Source organism: Adiantum capillus-veneris, chromosome 26, assembly GCF_014529385.1.
Source record: "Adiantum capillus-veneris isolate H3 chromosome 26, ASM1452938v2, whole genome shotgun sequence".
NCBI classification, from domain to species: domain Eukaryota; kingdom Viridiplantae; phylum Streptophyta; class Polypodiopsida; order Polypodiales; family Pteridaceae; genus Adiantum; species Adiantum capillus-veneris.
The window spans coordinates 114,932,264-114,947,016 of record NC_140956.1 but is presented as its reverse complement, the minus strand read 5'-3'; the positions used below and the strand labels follow the sequence as shown (position 1 = coordinate 114,947,016).

The 14,753-nt window shown below is 42.8% G+C and overlaps 1 long non-coding RNA gene across 2 annotated transcripts in view; it reads left to right on the top strand.

Moving 5' to 3' along the window:
• The window catches only part of LOC147424028 (uncharacterized), a 92,454-nt gene extending 81,265 nt beyond the window's left edge, over positions 1 to 11,189 (top strand). The window contains exons 5-6 of one of the 2 annotated variants that reach the window (XR_015186573.1): positions 3,249 to 3,397; positions 10,621 to 11,189. This is a non-coding gene — a long non-coding RNA (uncharacterized LOC147424028). The remainder of the gene's footprint in view (positions 1 to 3,248; positions 3,398 to 10,620) is intronic. The other variant, XR_015186572.1, reaches the window with a different exon arrangement.
• Positions 11,190 to 14,753: the final 3,564 nt, after the last annotated feature.

The following is a 14,753-nucleotide window of genomic DNA, read 5'->3' as shown; positions in this document are numbered from 1 at the left end:
CCAAAAGTCGTCCGAAACGTTGTCTTGCAGACGTCTCCCGGCGCGATTCGGATTTGATGATATCCACTCTTCAAATCAATCCCGCTAAAACATGAGGATCCTTGTAATCTGTCGAGTATATCATCGATCCTAGGAATCGGAAATCTGTTTTTGATGGTGATTTTGATGAGAGCTCTATAATCGATGCACATTCTCCAAGATCCGTCTTTCTTCAAAACCAACAGTACAGGAGAGCAATATGGTGAAGTACCAGACCCTTTTCCAAGAGGTCTTTCACTTGGTTCATAATCTCTTCGTTCTGGGCTCGGCTCACACAATAAGGTGGCCGGTTCGGTGGCGTGCTTCAAGGAATCAGATCAATAATATGATCTTTAGGACGAGCGGCTGGTAACTCGCCTGGCAGGCCTTCTGAGAAGCAATTGGCATGAGAGTGGAGAAAATCTTGGCGTTCTTTATCAAGTTTAGACATATTTGTCCTATCCTCATGACTCAACTCTTTCATAAAGATCGAGTAAACAAACAGACTGGATTTCATTAACTTTGAAATGGCCGAAGCCGATACAATAGGGGAGACTCGCCCTTAAGTTTAATGTCAAGTACAATGGTTCTGTCCTTCTCTGTGGTCAATGTCTCTTTCCTCGCCCGATAGTCAACCACATCGTTGTTCTTGTGGTACCAGGGAATTCCCAAGAGAACATCACAACCTTCCAAAGGCATTATGTAAAAGTCCTCATGCCCCAAATACCCCTGCCAATGCAACCGAAGTTTGCCAATGACAGGTGTAATGGCTACGTCTCTGCTGGGTGCCGCTAGAACTGCCTCCGTAAGTGGTCCCATCCGATCGGGAGCAATCTCGAGCCGCGCCGCCAATTCCGGTGAAATGAAGTTGGCCTTGGCTCCTCCATCAAAGAAGACTAGGGCTTCTTGGTCTTTCACTTTGCTCCAAGCTCGACAAAGTTCTGTACTCTTGTCCAACGCGCTGGGATCGATACCCACGCAATTTGGAACCAATCCTGTTTTTCTTCAACGTTCCTCAGTTGCTCTCGAACTCTCAGGTAATAAGCGTCCTCTGTATCTTCTTGGTCATCTGAAGATGGTTCCAAGCAGTTTGTATATCACGTTCATACTCTCGAGTCAGCCAAGAAGAAATAAAAAGCCTCTTGAATTTCAACCATTTAACTCGCCCAGTCTTGTTTAATAGAAGCGTGGACCACCAAGTTCGAGCATTTCCCTTAAAATAAGAGGCAGCTCTCCGTATCTTAGAGTGCTCTGAGTAACGCCCTCCCGCGAAAGCGATGTCAAACTGCTGTACAAAAGACAAAGCCTTCGAAGCATCTCTATAACCGGAAAACGTGTCAAATTTAATTGACATTCCACCTTCCTTAAACTCTTGGGGTTGGCTTGGTAAAAATTTTTCTTCTTTGCATAAAAGCTGTTGTCATCCGAGTCCGAATTGAGTCCTCTGTAGAACTTTCAACCACGGAGCGAGATTTAGACTCCTTTGCCTTTTTCTTGTCCTTTCCGAAGCGTTGCTTTTTGGTTCGCTTTTTGGCTTTTCTGTCTTCTTCGCTCGAGTCAGATGAGCTAGAAGAACTGTTAGAAGAAGAAGAAGAAGAAGAAGAACTGGGTACTCCTTTAAATTGAACACGCTTCTTCTGTTTTCTTGCCTTTTCAAAAGTAGAGTGACGACCCAAATAACCCGGGAAGTCATTGCTTTTCTTCTGCTTTTTGTCGTGCGTTTTAGCTTTGTTTTGCGCGTCAAAAAGCTAAGCAATTCGTGCATCAACCACCTCTTCTAATTCTTTTTCTGTATACCTCTTGGGAGTAAGAGGTTTCTTGAGAGCGGGTTTTCGGGGTGATTTTGTGGTCTTCTGCCACTGTTGTGCACTTCCTCAAAAGAAGTCTGGTTCATATATTTTGCCAATTTCGGGTCCTTGGCAAAATTAAGCATCATCTTTGTTGCATCGCCGATCAATTGACGACGCTCCATCTCCTGACGCTCCGCCTGAGTAGGCCGAGGCGGGCCGTACTCCTTGCCCGAATTTTTGTTGTGATCCCTTCCCGCATCTCCTGATGCTGAGGGAGTTGACTGATCTTTGCCTGAAACCATAGGTGCCGCGGAAAAAAAATTAGGGATCGGATTTTTCGTAGAAGAGAAATCGGCCGTGCTCTAATACCAATGTAACAGACTTGGACACTCCAAGTCGAGAATCTACCACGACACTACAAATAATCACTTCAAACAGTTCACAATTCACAATTGATTCGACACTGGCCCTTGCGGAGTTCCGTGCCTAGAGATATTGGCCCCAAAGATTGGCGCCCCTTTGGGTATTTCTTTTTGTATTAATCTGTGTGTTCAAAGTACAGGAGTGCTGGCAGGCGCTCACACTCAGACTCTGCGTCCAGATACTCTTAGTTGTGAATGGCCTACCCACTTATTTAAAGAGTACAAGGGATGCCAAATGCAGAGCCCCAAAAGCTGGTAAAAATCAAAAGCTTTGAGTATTTTTAAAAGCCTCATAAAAATAAAGCAAAGGCTCTTTCTCCCTCTTCTCTTATGCTTAAATAAAATAAAGCAAAAGCTTCTCTTCCTAAGTCCTTGCGTAGAAACCCACGCAGCCAAAAGCTGGCTAAAAGCTTGCGTAGAGACTCAGCCCTGAACTTCCGCTTGTGGGGCTGCCGTACTGATTTCCCTACGCTGCTGCTGCTTCAGACAGTCCAGCCAGCCACGTCAGCAATCGCAGGTGAGCCACGTGTCAGTCCAGCCAGCCACATCAGCAATGTCAGGTCAGCCTGCAGCCGCAGTTTCCGGGAGTTGCCCCCTCCCCCTCCCTACACGCGAGTGTGTGTGTGTTCGGATGCCACGTCCCAGAGTTGTGACACTACCGTATACCTGTGTGGCTTTTCCCTGCTCCTATCTCTTGATTTAGCCTCATTGTACATATGCTGTTTTTTCATTGGGAGAGTTCCCCCCTCATGATTGTTGTAGCCCTCTCTTGTAGAGGTGGTTGTAGCCCTATGGAAAGTTTCATTAACTAATAGAAGAATCTTTTTCTTGGGGGAAAAAAAAAAGAAATGCATTTTGATTCTCCTTTGCTGGCTGTTGGCATGGATGCAGATGTGCCAATGGGCACCACTTTGTGATGTCCTCTTCCTGCGATTCTCCTGTATGTATTGTACAAAAAGGAATTACTTAGATATCAGATGTTGTTGAGGCTGATGGGCATGTACTATCATTTTAACAGGTGACTTTCTTTTGGTCGTGGTATGCATTATAGACACACATGGCAGATTATTTGCGATCTTGTCTCCCATTCTACCACTCTTTGTTGAGGATTAACTTTGTGGTTGGCATTATGACGGTTCCTCTATGGCTTTTTTATCTGCGAAGAAGGTATATTACCATTTGCAATCATCCTCTTGGATAGCGGATCAGTATGGCATATAAATAAAAGTACTGCATGGCAGAGCACATTAAGGTCATGAACGTGTGGCATGCTAAACTTCCCCTGAAAGAGCGATTGTTCATGCGGAGATGTATCATTGGAGTTCTCCCAACTGGCAAAATTATGCCCGAAGAATTGCTTTGTCATGATCCTGCATTTATTGTAGTATTGCTCTCATACGCATTGGTTTGTTGATTACATCTCTGCATGTCTTCGCACTCGTTTCCCTGGGATATCTTTTGGTTGATAATTTTGCTAGTGCTTCCGCCATTGCTTTGGCTGTATGCATACTTTTTTGCTTGGGTTTGATTTTGGGTGCTCTAGACTGTTTGGAGAGCACGTACTCTTTTCATATTTCAGCAGGTTCAGGTGGACTATGTATTCCTCTTTAAAACATCTCTCGTCAATCTCTTAAATTTGCCCATGACTTAGAAGAGCTCTCCTCCCTTCACTATGAGCTCTACTTTGACTGTTTCTGATTTCCCTCATGTAATGTTTTCTATGGGTTTTCCTCATTTTGAGGTTTCCCATTAGTAATTCAATCCGACATTACTTTTATGAAAGAAAAGTGTATGTGTGTGTGTGTGTGGGGGGGGGAGATAGGGCTCGGAAGCATGTCATAGACGGACAATGCCCACTAGTTTTCATTAAGACATATAAGATGAGGGACTATACGGAGATATGAGATATGAGACATGCACAACTTAAGACGTGAGACATAAGTTAATGCGTCCTTGAGTGGGATCACAAGCCGCACCTGTACCCTTATTTGGCAAATTAGAGCACATGTTAAAAAAATGTGGCTTAGAATTCTTTGGGAAGGAAGGCGGAAATGCACAACTTAATGCGTCCTTGACTAGGACAAGGATCACAGGCTGTAGCTGCCGTACCCGTGTTTCGCAAATTAGAGCACATGATCAAAAAATGTATCTTCTTTTTTTTTTCTGAGAAAAAGGTCCTTCTATTAGTTAATGAAACTGCCCATAGGGCTACAACCAGCTCTACCAGAGAGGGTACAACAATCACGATGGGCAGACTCTCCCAAATGAAAAAACATCATATGTACAATGAGGCTAAATCAAGAGATGGGAGGAGGGAAAAGCCACACAGGTGGACGGTAGTGCCATCTGAGCACACCCTGGACCATGGTGAAAAAAGGCCCAAGACGCCAGAGTCCGAGGAAAGCCTGTCTGCGCTCCCGCATGCGGTCGGAGCTGCCATGGAGTCTCTCGAACTATCCTCTGAGAGTATGGATCAGCTCTAGCCAAAGATCCTGAACAGTCTCAGCTGGTGGTACAGGGCGAGCCTCGAAGATGCGGAAGCAGCGGGCCCGCCAGATGAACTAGAGTGTCAGGCCGCGATGAGCACCCAACACTCCTCTCTCTCACTGCACCACTCCTGTGGAGTAAGCTCTGTAGCAAGTTGGAGTGTAGGTCGACTCCCCCTGCATCATTACCATTCTGCTGGTGGAGGATAGCTCAAAGTGAAGTGCCGAGCTTGTGAGAGTAGACCAAGCAGTTGCCCCCCAAGTGTACTGCCGAGCTGTGGAAGAGTTGGCATCAGTCGAAGAACATGAAGCCACACCTGCTGTGCCAACGACAGTCCCAAAGATAGTGACACTGACTCTCTACAAGATGGTCATAAGCTGCACATGCGGCCGAGAGACCACTATGTATAAGCCAGCTCCCGAGTGTTGGAGCTCGGTGTGCAACCAGCCACTGGAACAAAGTGACTCGCCTAGGACGAGCCTCTCTCTGCGCTGCTAGTATGTGACGTCCCAGTCGAACAGTGTACTGAAACAAAGGGACACCTGGATGGTCTGCTGAGGAGAAAGGGTCCCTCCAAAGCCACTCTCTAGGATCCCACTGTACTCGTGCCAATGGACAACTCTCCCTCGCCTGGCATCCAAGGAGCACTATTAACCGAGAAAGCCACTGTCTTTCTCCAATTGATTAGTGCGCCTGATGCGCAATAAAAGGTCTCAAGAGCCTGCTCACACCTTTGAAGGTTGGCCTCCTAGCCATCCAAGTACAAGGCTGAGTCGTCTGCAAACTCAACGTTCATTAGCTCATCTCCCTGAATTGGGAGCGCTAAGCCACGTAAACCAACGTGCTGTGAAACCAAAAACCTGCTCATTGCCTCAGCATAGAACAGAAAGAAGAAGGGGGCAAGAGGGCAGCCTTGTCTCACCGAACGTGTGAGCATGAAACGATCACCTCTACCTCCTGACAAAAATTTGATTGTGTGCCCGTCTGTACAAAGCTGACACCCCTCTGATCCAAGCATCTGTGTAACAAACTGCTGACGTGTCAAAGCCCAAAGAATGGAGTCAACTTACAGATGTGGCCGAGGGGCCTAAACCCTAATTTCCACCAGAAACCCTAACTGTTGAAACAGTGATGCTGGAAACCCTAACCCTAAAATCTGCAAACCCTAATTCTAGAAACCCTAACTTCAAAAACCCTAATCCTAACCCTAAGGGCAGCAGACAGATTCCGAAAATTACGCTTGACATGATGACGTGGCAAGCTGTACGGATTTCCGCGTTTTGCGCTGGATGATGATGTGGCAGGCTGTACGGATTTTCGTAAATTGCGATGGCAGCTTTTTGGCTTTGCTTTTGAACCAGAAGCTTTTGCGTTTTAAAGGCTTTTTACTATAACTGTTTTTCAAGCCAAGGGTCTTTAAATATGAGGCTAGGGCTTATTCTCTGACATGCTTCCTAGCGAAGGTCCAGAGTCTGGAGTATCGGCTTGTACTGTGTTGATGCAATATAAAGAAATACCGAAAGGGGTGCCAAGGTTTGGGGCCAATACTCGCTGGGGTGGAATTCCTCCACTCCGTGTTGCGTGTCATCTCTCTCTTTCAGTTCAGTTGTAATTGAAGTGCTAAAAGTTTGTTCAGTCTGTTCTTTTCTATTGGCACGTGGTGCCCGTCTTGTGACAGTGGTATCAGAGCATCAGGCGTGTGCTTTTTTGAAAGCATACCGGTCCTACAAAAGAGCAGACAGAGCGGACTCATTAGCCACTCCCACCCTTACTTCATCGCGCATCGGGCGCGCTCCCGTCTTCTCTGCTTATGTCTTACAGGGCATAAGCCATTAAGATCACTTGCAAAAGAAGAATCCCCGATTTGTTTCAAGTCACTGTTTTTCTCAGAAGCAATGCCATGCAGATGTTGATGTCTACAGCTACCAAGCAACACACTCCAAGGACTTGGCAAGCTTTCAAGAAAAATTTTGTCCGAAGTTGTATGGTTTCTGACATCTTCCTTTAGAATGCAACTTCTGGCAGAGTGGGGTATCCTGAAATGCTTGCCATGGAAACCCTAACAGTTTATAACTTGAAATTTCTCGACATCTCTCAGTAGATGTCTCTTCACGAGCAGATGACCTTGGAGGTTCGGTGTGATTGCTATCTCTTGGGACTACCATTGTGCCAAAGAAACACTGTTTGTCCAAGAGCTGATGGACCATGCTGTGCTCGGCTACGACCTCATGGAAGGAACCTAACCCTAATTTTTGGTGCAGGTTTCAAGATGGAAAGTCAATCGATTTTTCAAGCTCGACTGATGTTGAGATTGCTTTTTAAGTTTGAGCTCTATTTGAACTTGTTTGGTGATCTCGTTTGGAATTTGTTTGAAATGGATGGTATCTGTTTTGAACCCGTCTTGGTGCCAATTTGAGGTTTGATACTGGTTTCAATGATTGGTGATTTTACTCTCGGGTGGAGAAGTTATTGTTTTGGTATTGTTTGAACCTTGGAACGACGGAGGCCGATGCCTGGGGAGCGTTTTGTTGTATGTTTGAAAACCTCCGAACGACGCAGGCCGATGCCTGGGGAGCGTTTGGTTGTATGCTTGTAAACTAATGGTTGTTGTGACTCCCGGCCCGGACCTAGATGGTTATGCGGGAGGAGTATTAAGAAGTCTGAACAGTGGTTACTCTCAACACCTCCAAACGACGCAGGTTGCGGTCTAGGGGGTGTTTGGTTGTAAAAGGAATATCTCTCTGCCCGGACCTTGTTAGGTTATGCGGGAGGAGTGTTTATCGGCGGCTTTATGTTTCTATGTCTTGTAACATGCATATGAGGCTAGGGCTTATTCTCTGGCATGCTTCCTAGCGAAGGTGCAGAGTCTGGAGTACCGGCTTGTATTGTGTTGATGCAATATAAAGAAATACCGAAAGGGGCGCCAAGGTTTGGGGCCAATACTCTCTGGGGTGGAATTCTGCCACTCCGTGTCGCGTGTCATCTCTCTCTTTCAGTTCAGTTGTAATTGAAGTGCTAAAAGTTTGTTCAGTCTGTTCTTTTCTATTGGCACGTGGTGCCCGTCTTGTGACATCTGAGAAGCCCATCTTGCGTAGAGTGCCCTCCAAAAAGTCCCAGTCAACTCTGCCGCAGGCCTTCTTAAAATCGAGAATTAGAATCACCAGATCCTCACTACGAAGCCGCGCGAGGGCAGAAGCCTCCCAAAAAGTAAAGATGTTGTCAAGGATACTATGCTCCTTGACAAAACCTGTCTGTGTCCCATGTATAATGCTCTCTAGAAGTGGCTGAATCCTCAAACTCAGAGCCTTAGCAAGAATTTTGTAGGCTGAGTTAAGGATGGTGATGGGGCGCCACCGTCGAATCTCATCTAAGGAGCCACCCTCCTTGGGAATGAGGTAAATCAGGCCCTCACTCATGCTGTCAGGCATCTCTCCTGTGTGCAGGTTGAACTGAAAAGCACTGCAAAGATCTGAGCCAAGCAAGTCCCAGTACTCCAAAGAAAAGCTGGGAGTCAAGCCATCCTCACCTCGAAAGCTACCACGGGGGAGGTGCTCTAAGAGTCGTGTGTAACTCCTCTAGCTGAAGAGGCAGCTCAAGCCTCTGGCGCATCTCCTCTGTCACAAGACAAGGCATCTGTGCCCACACATGCTCTCTACAGGCATCGTGACGCTCTGATTTAGGCTCTGCAGACAATAGATCACGGTAGAAGTCAGTAGCAACTGCACGCATGTCCTCTGGCTCTAAAGCAACTACCCATTGGGCCTCCTCAACTGGCTGACCTTGGCATGCGTATGCCGAAGTCCCATTGCCTCAAAGAAAGCGCCTGTCACTCTGTCACCCACCTGGGTCCACTGAGATGCCTGTCAAACTCATGGCGCCTCTCCTCTGTGCTGACGAGCTCCTGGTGAGCCTATTGTAACTGCTCCTCCAACCAAGGACTGTCTGGATCCTGCTCCTGCATCCTCTGCAATGTATCTTAGAATTCTTTGAGAAGGAAGGCAGAAATGTATGCAAGGCTTAGCTATAGTCGGCCAAGGGCTAGCAAAGGCATTGTCTTGTCTGCATAAGAGTGTGTGTATTTGTGTGTGTGTGTGGCCCTCCCCCGTCCCTAAGGAGAGGTCCACTTGGTGGAGGATAGGCCACCAAGTGGACCTATCTCCCACCAAAACTCTTATTGTGTCTGCCAATGAAAATTGAAAAGCTTTAGGCATTGGTGTTTGAAATTTTGGGATAACTAAAAGGGGATTGTTACTAATGCTTCGTACAATGTTGCAAGTGGACTTGAGATTGTGAATGTCAAAAATTTTAATTGATAAAGGGTTGGCTCTCCTTTTCCCAACCTATGACTGTAACTTTTTTTTTTTCATCAGTCCAACTCCCATTCTACAAAAAGAAAGTGCAGTTTTATTGTCTAACTTTGGTACTTAATATATTTTCTTATTACTTTTTTATTGTCTTGTACTGTGTGTTGGGCATATTTCCTTGAAAGCTTGTGCTTTTAGACCTCTTGGAAGGTCTGGAGCCAGTTTATTCTATTTTTTGTTTGAAAATTATGCGCGACTATATTAGAAAGAGTTACATCAACATGAGATGGAGCTCGTTCTCCGAGCAGGCACACTGCCTCAATAGTCATGTTCGTTACAAAAAATAGATACAAAATCATTATCATCACTTTCAAATTTGATCCGCCTGGACACTTGAAAACAGAGACTTTCTGAATATGTTCTTGGTAAATGTCTCGTTCCACAAACATGAGCTCGCTTTCCCAAATTTCCAGTCATGTACTGGCTTCAGAATCGACTGCGCAGCCAGACGCTCATCCGCCTCCATCTTTTGGAAGAATGTGTAAAGATGGAGAGAAAAGATGCAATGAAGTTCTCATATAGCCATTTTTTGAACTACACATTATAACAGCTCTATAGACATCTCTGCCAACTTGTCAATGTCTGTATGGCAAGCTACGTTATGCTGTACAAATTAAAAGGCAGCAGTGCAGATTCATTGGGAGGCTTGGCTACTGCACCTAAAGTTTTGAGAGCAGTGTTAGAAAAAAACTGGGGTAAAATCGTAAAATCCTGATTAGATTTTGAGCTTGCCTTGAAGAAAACCGGCAAATTTACACAAGTTTTAGTGAAAATACCGGCAAAAGCTTCAAATTTTGACCTAAAAACCAGTAAATTTCAAGTTTGCCCTTGTTTTCTTCGGTTAGGAAAAATGTATTTTTCTAGCCATGGAGCACACCCAAAGAGCATAGCTCAGTTGGTTGGGCCTTCGTGAAGTAATCCCAAGGTTGAGGGTCCGAGGGTCATGGGCTGCATTCGATGGGTGCTACCAACTTCTCCATTGGTGGAGTTGTTCCCACTGTATGGCCCCTGGTAGGTATGATGTGTATAGCAACTCCGGTTGTAAAGTAAAGTTTCTGTAGAAGCACAAAATTTTTAGCTTTCTAAAACAAGCCAAGTAGTGAAGAAGGAAGTTAGGCATACACTTGACTTTTGCATGTCAAGCATTGAATGATTCTTCTTCGGTATTTTAGTTTTTTATAAATGCACCTTGTTTAATTTGGATACTACAAAAAACACAGATTTTTAGAATGGTTTGACTATAAGGAAAGGTTAGTGTCCTTTTAGCTGTAAAATTTTGAGAAATTTATGTATGAGAATGAAAAAGAGACAGAAAGAATTTGTACGAGGACCTTGGAATCAGTCAACTCTATTCAAAATTCCTCATTGATTGCTCTGTAACTTATGAAGGAGAATTCTATGAGCACTAATTTTATATTAAGTAAAATTGCTGCGCTTCAAAATTTGGTTCTTACGATCAAATATTTTTGTTTGACGAACAAGCTGTTGTTGAAATCAAGCATGGCCAATTCTGAGGAGTTTTTGTTTTTTTTTGGGCAGATAGTTTTACTAGCAAGGTCACATCAAACGGTAGCTTTCTTTCGTGACCATCACCCTAGGTGCTCAACTGCGGCGCTTTGAAGCTCATGCGAACTCTGCATAGAGACCGGAAGCTCATTGTAAACAGCTGTAAGGTTGTGAAATTTACGTCTAGATGGTCCCAAGCTTTGTGCAGCGACACAAAAGGATAAATGGTCGAGCTAGACCCTCTGCAAACACAATTACTCGCGTCCCTTGCAAAGGGCCCTTCCGTCGGTAGCTCAAGAGAACTATACAACGTCACACGAGCCCAAGATGGTTATGGGTGAGCGTTATATGCATGGTTCCATATTTATTAGGTTGATTAATCATGATAATCCCTGCATGGCCTTGCGTGAAGTAAAAGATACCATTTTTCGACCTCCAAGCTACCTAATTAGCTTTTCTACTCACAGTTTATGTGCATGCTTATCCCCTTTTCTGACGAGTGGCTGGGTTTTTTACACAAAAACTAGCCCATGCTTGATGTAGTATGAGCTTTGGCTTATTACTTTATTCCTCTATTTTTATCATGTGGCTTTCTTGATCAATGCTTCTGCAAGGGGACTCAACTATACACTAATTTTTTGTCTGCTGTGGTTTTTTGCAATTTAACTTGCATGTTAGTCCTTGCACATGTTGCCCAAACACGGGAAGGTGGTCTGTAAACACCTTTCAAAAGCAGGGTTTATGCAAGAATCCACGCTATTTGTTGGGACTTACGACCACAGTCCTCAAATTTTGGTGTCAAAAATTAACATTTGAAGAAAACTTATTGGGTCATTTTCAATAGGCAAAATTCAACCCTTGATCTTTTTCAACCTATACAGTATTATGTCCAATCTTTGGGAACTTCAAGCTTCTAGAAGAAGATAATGTCATGTAAGACTTTTACAACACCCTGGCTCCTACATTGAAAACAACACCAAATTGATGGTATATAGTAACAACTTTGGTAGTGTACAACACCAAATTGAGCATTGTAAAATAGTAGTTATTAATTTGGAATGTAGATTTTGGCGCTTTAGAACACCAATTTGGTGTCGCACATCAGAAAAACCTGGGTTGGATAAAATCAGATTTTGGTACCATAAGGAGCCTTTTGGTAATTTGAAAGGGGAATTTAGACGGTGTACAGGTGCAATTTGGTTTTGAGAAGTTTAATTTTGGTACTTCTCTCATTTGTATGTACAATTTGGTACTTTAATATATCATTCTTGTGCTCCTTACGACCAAATAAAGTACCATTCAATATCATGTACAAGGATGTTTTTGGTACTATATCAAAATTGATAACGCATGGTACTACTAATTGGGTCGTGTATGCTATCATTACTGTATAGTAGCACTTTAACTTTGGTACTACATAGTACGTAGTAGTGCTATTGAGTAAAATACCAAAATTTTCTTCTGCAGTTTTGTGTAGGTGTATACCAAATTTTGGACTATAAAGAAACACTGGATTTCATGCAACAAACTACAAAATGGCACAAGCACATGAAGGAAGAGAGAGAGAGAGAGAGAGAGAGAGAGAGAGAGATTGAGAGATTGATTTCCCTCTAGAACATTGTGGCTCATTATTCATTTATAACATATTGTAATGAATAATTGGTAAGTGAGGTTAGTTCAATATTGTGTGTTAGACATTTCCATTTGAGGCCCAAGATATTGGGTTTTAATCGATCAAGCTCCCACTTAAATGCCAATATGTCTTTAAGCAAGCTATGGTAGTTTATACAAGGTATGCAGAATGTGAGTCTCTACCCAATGCATATAAGCACTTGATTATTTGGAAAATTCTTAAAGTATAGACTGTTTGTAAAAACAACTGTGTGAACCTTCACAAGCCTAATGATTCTTTCCTCACACACCTTGCAAATAAAGCGATGCCTCACATCAATATGCTTTGTCTTTGCGTGAAACTCTAGGTTCTTTGCTAGGTAGATAGCACGTTAATTGTCACAAGGGGAAATTGGAACCTCTATAGTACTACGCAAATCTCTCATTAGAAATGTAAGTCACATAAATTTCTTTTTGGCACTTTTTTGCAACAATATGTTTTTGTGGTAGATTACAATGTGCAAACCTGAAAACAAAATCACCATGAAATTGCATCACGAGTGAATGTAAGTTCTATGTGTAATCTACATATGTGTAGCTAACTACACATGCATTATTCTTTTGAAACAGTGCGTTTTATGAAGTCTATAATTGATTTTGATATCCACCTCAAATAATGTAGCCTAGCTCCAGTTTCTTAGGTGCTTCAATTTTCTTTAGCTTTTCATTCATTAAAAAAGAAATTGCTCACTCACTTGATAGGTTACATGATTGTAGCACTTGCCCTTTCTACTCAAGGGAACAATGCCTTTAGATCGAGGTTAGTTTGGAACTCATCTCAGAACATGCACATAAACATGATGCATCCAAAAAATTTAAGGAGTTAAAAAACAAGTTTCCTAAGAATAAAATTCTCTTGAGGTGTCATATCATGCATTGTAGTGATAGTAGTCTTGTTGTTAATAATGTAGACAATTGTAGAGACTAACTCATTAGGCATGCTCTTCTCATTTATCAATGCTCTTGCAACTTTTGTTGCATGTTTATTCTTTTATTTGAAAAAACCAGTTTTTTAATGGGGTATACTTGCACAAAAACCACCTTTACATTCCATGCTTTTTCAAAAGTTTCTTTACACATTGGAGAATTACTCTTCCTCTACATTTGATCGTAGGATTTGGACACAATTCCCATTCTATTTTTCAACCATGGTCTTAAAATTCAAAGAGTGATCAAACTCTTTGCATCTATCCCTCATGAGTTACAATCATACATTCCTTAGATTGTCATCAAAGACATAAAACTATTGCATCCTTCACCACGAGGTAGTCTTTGCACGACAACTTACTTTAAAATCTGCTAACTCCAACACATTTTCCTCACATTCTTATCATCATTACAAGGTTATTTCTCGTCCTTTTGAGTTTGAGAAGCCCCACAAACTTATGTATACAAGTTACTTGAAGCATTGAAAATCCTGTAACAAGTTCTTGACTTGGTATTGTTTTCTTCCTTTACACATATGCATGCCCAATATGATTATGCCTAATTTCAATATATGCAACAACTTTGCAATCTTGTGCAAACATGACAGTTTTTATTTTGAGTATCTACATCATAAGTGAACACTTTTCCCATCTTCTTTCTTGGAGGATTTGGCTTGCCTTGCATTAATATAGAAAACTTGAAGTGAACATGGCTTGAAAATGGTTTTTATTTTGAGTATCTACATCATAAGTGAACACTTTTCCCATCTTCTTTCTTGGAGGATTTGGCTTGCCTTGCATTAATATAGAAAACTTGAAGTGAACATGGCTTGAAAATGCTATTCAACCGTCTTCCCAACTATTTTTGATGCCAAATTGGTGATCTTTTGGCATTATTTTTGGAGCATTATATGTCAATTTATGCCTTGTCAGCACTCTTGATACTTTATGCATTGATTTTACGTTTCTTTTGGATTGAGATTTTGCTCCCCATACAGAGGAGACTATCGGTTTTTTCTCGCGAGTCCTAGTTTGCTTACAATGCTCTTTTGCATTGACATTGTAGTGATTTTGCAGTTAGCTCTTGTGAGAAAGAAGATTACTACATTAAGAAATTTGATGGCACATATTCACTATATGGAAGCAGAGAATGCTTAATGTGCTAATCAACAAAGGACTTGCCATGCCATTGAAAGAGCACAGAGAGGGTTTGTACACTGACGATCAGTGGGAAGAGCTTGATGCTCATGCCATAGTAACTATTAGGTTACCCCTTGGTGACTCTATATTCTTTAGGATTATGGACAAGACTAATGCTAAAGAACCGTGGGAGCCTTTATGCTCAAAGTGGGATGGTAAGAGTGCATCAACCAAAGTGTTTCTGATGAAGAAGCTTATGCGACGTTGGTGCAACCAAAGTTGGTCTGTGAAGGGAAGTGCTCTACATCGAGCTACGGATGCTAACACGCCCATGAAAGGCGAGCATGTTGTGGCGGAAGTGTATGTCTAATGTGGTTTTTTAGGCCAAAAAGGCCCCATAATGGTCCAAGTGGGATAGTAGGTAGAGAT